Source organism: Plecotus auritus, assembly GCF_963455305.1.
Source record: "Plecotus auritus genome assembly, chromosome: 5".
NCBI classification, from domain to species: Eukaryota; Metazoa; Chordata; class Mammalia; order Chiroptera; family Vespertilionidae; genus Plecotus; species Plecotus auritus.
In genome coordinates this window covers 65,962,968-65,970,651 of record NC_137776.1, presented here as the reverse complement: position 1 = coordinate 65,970,651, position 7,684 = coordinate 65,962,968, and positions in this window count along the sequence as shown.

The window sequence follows — 7,684 nt, the reverse complement described above, 5'->3', positions numbered from 1 at the left end:
AAAAAACATTTGCATATAAATGTGACCAGTGTAAAAAAAAAAAAAACATTTGCATATAAATGTGACCAGTGTAAAAAAAAAAAAAAAAAAAAAAAAAGAAAAGGAATATTCTTCTCTCTTTCATTAAGTATTCATTTCAGTTTATTTTAAATAGTTTACCCTGGGTACAATGTAACAAGATAGAATGATCTCATAACGCAGTGCTCATTTTAATAACATAATATCTGCATGGGGCAGTTTGATGATATTGGATACATCAAGTCAAGGGTAATTTGTCTCTCTCAGTGCCTCAACTCCTCCAGAGAAATTATAAATAAAAACAGGACTCATTCCCAATAAAAATAAAACAGAAAAAGTGTCCTTCAGATCTTATTACTTAGTGACTTTATGAATTGGACTGGAAACATTATTGGCTTTGGGGAGGATGACCTCAGCTGTTTTTCAACCATTTGAAGAATAAAAACTCTAATTTTGGTACCAATACTCAAAGCAAAGTTGTCTCAGGTGGGTGAACAACGACTGGTAGGTTGGCTTGGGTTGGATATTGCAACACGTTAAAATGATCGGGACAGCCAGGTTAAGTCTGGTCTGACCCTTACGAACTTGGGCATATGTAATGGGGTCTGGCACATAATAGATGCACAAAAAAATGAGAGTTCTGATCATACTTCCCTTTAACTTTCTTATTTTATTTTATTTTTTTTAAATACATTTTATTGATTTTTTACAGAGAGAAGGGAGAGGGATAGAGAGCTAGAAACATCGATGAGAGAGAAACATCGATCAGCTGCCTCCTGCACACTCCCCACTGGGGATGTGCCTGCAACCAAGGTACATGCCCTTGACCGGAATTGAACCCGGGACCCTTCAGTCCACAGGCCGACGCTCTATCCACTGAGCCAAACCGGTTTCGGTCCCTTTAACTTTCTGAAGCTCAGTTTCTGAGTTTCCTCAAATATAAAATGAAGATAATAATGTTTAATAATGATAAGGTATTTTGTGAGCATTAAATGAGCTAATATACTATGCTTTTTGAATAGTAAAATTCAAAGTAAAATAATATTACTGAATATTGTCTTTTGGAGTTGAGTTTTGGGAGTGATTTGAAATAGGAGAAAATAACTAGATAATTTAAATAAAAGTTAAAATCTCATGGTGTCACCAAAGGAATTGCATATAACTGTTACCATCGTAACCAGCTAGTTGATATTAATAATAGGAAGAAGGCAAAGGGGCGACCAGACATCATAAGCATGGTCATCTGGGCAGCTTCACCAGGAAGCTGCAACCTCACACTCCCCAGGGACCCACCGGTCCATTCCCTGCATTCACAGGGGAAACGGATCAAAGAAAGAGGGAAAGTTGGGATGCTGTAGGGAAGGTGCTTGCTTGTCAGTCTAACCTGGGAACAAAGATCAGTGGCTAGGGGGCAGAGCAATGCAAGCATGTGAAATCCTGAAGGCTTACTTGGTTAAGCTCTTAGTTATAACCCCAAGACAAAGAGTTCTCACTCTCTTGTTCATCTTGGTCTGTTCCTGCTTCCCTGCCCTCGCTTGCTTTCTCTGTGACACCTGCTAGCCTGCCATGTGACACACAATGCACTGCAGCTGGGAGCACAAGCTAAGCTAGCTAGCCAGATGCTAGACTGGACTGTGCTTTAATATGGAGTGAAGACTCTGGGAAGTGGCTTTGATCTCGGTCCTGCTGAAGACACAGCTGGACTTTTCTTTTTTAAAAAATGTTTTTATTGATTTCAGAGAGGAAGGGGAAGGGAGAGAGAGAGAGCACCATTGATCAGCCGCCTTCTGCATGCCCCCCACTGGGGATCAAGCCCACAATCTGGGCATGTGCCCTGACCAGGAATCGAACCGTGACCTCCTGGCTCACAGACTGATGCTCAACCACTGAGCCACACCAGCTGTGCCAGCTGGGTTTTTTCCATGGTGAGACAGAGGGAGATGGGACATTGGAAGGGAACTCCCTTAATGTTACATCATCAATAAAGCTTCCCATGAAACCTCATCCTCCCGTGGGGACCTGAGGAAATTCTTGTTCTTGTAGCACCATAAGAGCTCCACTTCCACCAGAAACAGGTGGGGACACAGAAGGCACCCTCCCCCATGACATAACCACACTGATGTGTACTGTATAAAGCCCCTGGTGTTCCCTGGAATTGTGCAATGCGTGCTAGAGAGGGTTTTTGGGCTGCCAAGACTTGCTACATTGCTAGTCTAGAATTGGATAGAACAAGTAAGAATAAGTCAGCCAAATAATAAGTCCAAGATTCATTCATATTTTTTCTCTCTCTCTCTCCTTTCTCTTTTTCTCTCCTAACTACGTTTGTCATATTATTTCATGAACTTTACATAAAAGGGACAGGTAATTGTTCATTTTTGTGTCTAGTCACCATCATACTGCCCTGAAGTTATCCCAAGGAGTAATGCAATTTTCCCTGCTCTTCATAGACCTCCCTTCTATTGCCACTAACATGTTCTGCTCTGTGGGAACCCCTTTCACGTCCCGCGTGGTTCAGGGTTCCGGTTCAGGGTTCAGGTTCTGGAGAAGGCCGAACACAAATGAAAAGAGACTTGGAAAAGAGTTAATTTGGAGATATTGGGGGGCCAGGCGGGAGCCCACCTCTAGTGGGAAGACTACCACTAGGCTCTGGCCTTGCTATCCCTTTTATTGAGGCTATGGGATACACCCATTACCCTTAAGCAGCTTTGGGAAACACCCATAGCCCTTAAGCAGGTAATAAGCGGATTATCATATCAGTAAGGATTTACATGATTACAAGATGGGGAAGTTGCCTCAATTACCATTGTCTCAATTAGATAGGCAGTGGTTGGCTCTGACCTTTCAGAGCTTCAAGGTTGACCAGCCTTCCAAGGTTCCTTGTCCACACCTTTCTAATTAGTGAGACAATGATCGGTTTCCAGCACTGCTCGCCTCCTAGGGACAATGTGACCACATGGCCCAGGTTTCTTGAGACTCCATTTCAAATATTCTACCCAGTTTTATTCATGTGTCGCAGCCAGGGTCTCTTTCCCTCCACACCCTCTTGCATTAAAATCCATAGTTGATGATTTCATTTCCACAGGACTTTTCATGATGGCCAATTTACATCTGGAATTTACCCTGCTAATGACTCCCTTGTCCTTTTATGCTACACACCCCTGCAAGATTATTCTTACAAAAGTGCCACATTCATCAACTCATTCCACACCTTAAGCATTCGCAAATGACATCTAAGATTATCTACAGCCCACACTCCAGACTGCAAGGCCTACCCTTCCCATGGTCCAATCCCAAACTGTTTCCACAACAGGCTGGCTACAGCTTGTCTTTTGAAATTTATTATACAGAATCCCTTTGTTTGTATCCAGCTAAACTAGTCAGCTATCCCACTCCAGAATAGTCTATTTACTTATTTATTTATTTGTTTATTTATTTATTTATTTATTTTATTGTTTAAAGTATTACATGTCTCCTTTTCCCCCCAATTAATTCCCCCTGGCCATTCCCACCCCCAAGGGCAAGCCCCCACCACCCCAGTGTCTGTGTCCATTGGTCTTGCTAATATGCATACATACAAGTCCTTTAGTTGATCTCTAACCTACCCCCTCCCCTGCCTTCTCCCCGAAATTGCAGGGTCTGTTCAGTGCCACCTTGTCTCTAGATCCATTTTTGTTCATCAGTTTATGTTGATCATTATATCCCACATATGAGTGAGGTCATGTGATATTTATCTTTCTCCGACTGGCTGATTTTACATAGCATAATGCTCTCCAGTTCTAGCCATGCTGTTGCAAATGGTAAAAGTTCCTTCTTTCTTATAGCAGCACTAGAGGCCCGATGCACGAAAATTCGTGCAAGAGTAGGCCTTCCTTCCCCCAACTACCGACACCGGCTTCCCCTCCTCTGGCTGCCAGCAGGCACCCGGGACCCAGGCTGGCTTCTCTCCAGCCCTGGCTTCATCAGGAAGGATGTCCAGAATGACATCCGGAAGACAACTGGTCTAATTAGCATATTACCCTTTTATTATTATAGCCTAGAGGCCCAGTGCATGAAATTCATGCATGGGGGGGGGGGGTCCCCTCAGCCCAGCCTGCACCCTCTCCAATCCAGGACCCCTCAGGACATGTCCAACTGCCAGGGATCGGGCTTAAACTGGCAGTCGGACATCCCTCTCACAATCCAGGACCGCTGGCTCCTAACTTCTCACCAGCCTGCCTGATCACCCCTAACCGCCTCTGTCTGCCGACCTGATCGCCCCTAACTGCCACCCACCCTGCTGACCTGGTCACCACCAACTGTCCCCCTGCTGGCCTGGTCGCCCCCAACTACCCTCCCCCTGCTGGCCTGGTTGCCCCCAACTGCCTCCCCTGCCGGCTTGGTTGCCCCTCATGGTCCCCCCTGCCAGCCTGGTCGCCAACAACTGCCCCCACTGCTGGCCTGGTCGCCCCTCATGGCCCCACTTTGCCAGCCTGGTCACCCCTCACTGCCCCCCCTGCTGGCCTGGTCACCCCACGCAGCCTGCTGCTCAGTCATTTGGTCGTCCCTCACTAACCCCCCTGCTGGCCTGGTCGCCCCACGCAGCCTGCTGCTTAGTCGTTTGGTCATCCCTCACTAACCCCCCTGCCAGCCTGGTCACCCTATGCAGCCTGTTCGGTCATCCCTTCAGTTGTTTCAGATGTGATGGCCCCTGGCTCATTATATATATAGAGAGAGTATTCCATTGTGCAGAACAGTCTTATCAACAAACTGGGCTCCTTCTCACCCTCATCATTTTCCTTTCCTGAGATGCTTTTCCTCTCCTTGCTATTATTTCCGTCCTATAGTTGTACAAGTGAACTTCCAACAAATACATATTGTGCTTTAAATGAAGTGGTGATATCTAAAATATGAGCTGGTCAGTACGGACACTGAATCATCAGGGGGGCTCTAGTCACGAGTGCTGGAGGGGTGTCCTACAGAATCCTGGGCCAGGCATTAATCCTACAGCAACTGGATCCTGGGAAGGTGGTGATGGGGTGTGTGTGGGGGTTGGGGGAAGGGTGTTGGTGAGTGTTGGGAATTCCTGGTGGAGGAGCAGGTATGGCCAGGGCAGTGGAGGCACTGCAGTGGGTGTAGGGAAAGACTGCAACCAATTGGCACAAAAGTATGTCATTATTTAATATGGGGTATGAACGCCCAAGGCATACTGGTGAACACCACTGTCAGGCTTTGCTGATGCAGATCCAGGTTCAACTTAAGTTCCTTGTCCAAAAACCTCAGAAGCAGTGATCCTTCCCCACTCTGAATTATTTTAGCATGTTGCCCATACCATGTACTAGGCACATTTACAACCTTGCATTGCTAAATTTTTTTTTGGATACTATTGTGGAATTCATCCCAAGAAAATGGGAATCTTTTCCAAAACAAGAGTTGTACTGTTTCTTTGTCTCTCCCTAAATGTCAAATGTAGTACCTTTCTTAGGCAGTCACTTATCCTATATTTATTCATGAATAAATGAATGAAAATTGATTGATTGAACAATTGGGAACTCATCATAATATAGTCATTTCAAATCATTTAGAGAGTGAGGGAGTAGCATAGATCTTTGAAGGTCTGTTAAGAGCGAGGTACACTCTTCCCAGAAATATCCACAGCTACACAAAATTGGGCATAAAATTTCAGGCATCTCACTTTTCTCCTAAGCCACTTATAGATTTCTAAAGAAGGAACTTTAAAATCTTTGCATCTTACAGGTACATTTACTAATGACATGAAGGAAACAGCACTTATGCAGCGAGAGTCCATGTGCTTAAATTTACAGCCAGACTGACATTTCATCTGATGTGCACTCGAAGTTAAAGCTGGTAATGATGACTATGAGCAGGCCTAGAACTTAAAGCTTTCAAAGCTTTACTTCTTTTATCAGCACTCTTGATTTTATAACAATGAAGCGCATCAATCCTATTCTTACCCAAATCTCCAGGTAAGCTTGAGTGTAGTAGAACTTCTTGGGGGATCAAAACTTTTTGTTTTTAATTAATTGTTTTTTTAGAGAGAGAGAAGAAGGGGAGAGAGAAAGAAAAAAAAAAAAAAACATTGATGTGAGAGAGCAACATTGATTGATTGCTTCCTGCATGCACCCTGACAGGGGATAGAACCCACAACCTAGTATGTGCCCTGACTGAGAATGGAACCCGTGATCCTTCAATGTGTGGGGACAAAGCTCCAACCAAATGAGCCATACAGGCCAGGGCATCATAGGGGATCCAAAAAATATTTTTAATTCTTTAATTTTTTAAAATATATTTTTATTGATTTCAGAGAGGAAGGGAGAGGGAGAGAAAGAAACATCAATGCTGAGAATCATTGATAGGCTCCCTCCCACACGTCCCCACTAGGGATCCCGTTTGCAATCAGGGCATGTGCCCTTGGACGAAATCGAACCTGGGACCCTTCAATCCACAGGCTGATGCTCTATCCACTGAGCCAAACCAGCTAGGGCAAATACTTTATTATTTAAAGTATCACATATATCTCCTTTTTCCCCCATTGACCTCTTTCTGGCCACTCCCATCCCCCAGCACATGCCCTTACCCACTGGTGTCTGTGTCCATTGGTTATGCTTATATACATGCATACAATTCCTTTGGTTGATCTCTTACCCTCCTCTCACCCTCCCCCTGCCTTCCCTCTTCCAAACATTTTTAATAAGGCCTTGTAGCATCTCTGTGAAGGACGAACAGTTTACACCTCATCAAAGTCCCAAAGTGAACTACTAAAGATGAATGTTGATGTTACTTAGGTATTCCAGTGGGAGAGTTACTTTAGGAGAGTTCATCCTTTTTCATCCCTGAGATCATAGTACCTCCTTGCCTGTATCTGGAAGGCAGAAGAGCAACAGGACCCATATGCTTGAGGTAGTGGTCCAGTCTCCTCCCAGGATGTTGTACTGCCGACTGAGGGTTTCACTTAAAGTGCACTCACTACTGGTTATATCATGGACGTCAAATAACAAATGCCAGTAACAGTCTGGAGTAGGAGCATCATTCACTGGTTGAGCTATTCAACAAGTACCACAGGCCTAAATGTGAAGAGTGTGATTCATGTCTAACTGGGAGGGGTGGCATATAAAAATGCAAGATCAACTTTGTCTCAGACAGGACTTTGTTCATCAGGGAAAGCAACCTTCCTACGTAAACCAAAGAGCAGACATGAGGTATAAAATAGTGAGATCATCTTCATTAAGGCTCTGTGTGCAAGTGACTCCCACTGAGTTACGCACCATGACTCAAAGAGATGGGACTTCCATCAACTCCCCGAGGCAGTTAACTAGGCTCCTTGTAATAAACTTCTTTCTGGAAGGGAGAAGAGAACTTGATTACAAGGGGAGCTCCTTGCCATGGTGGAGACATAAAAGTTGAGAAAAAAATGGCACTTGCTCATATTTCCTACTAATTTGCTTCACTTCTTAGAAAAGTAAATATCTTTTATGTACTATTAATTTTTGGATTGATTTCTATTGTCTGAAACTTCTTGGAGCACACTACTATGACAAAGACATTAGAAATGGACATGTAGAGAATCCCAGAAGAAGATAATAAGGAAAAAGAGTTCAATAAATACTAACTTAAACTAGAGCTAAACTAGGCTTTTCTGGCCTGAGACCAAAATAATGTTACTGGGAGA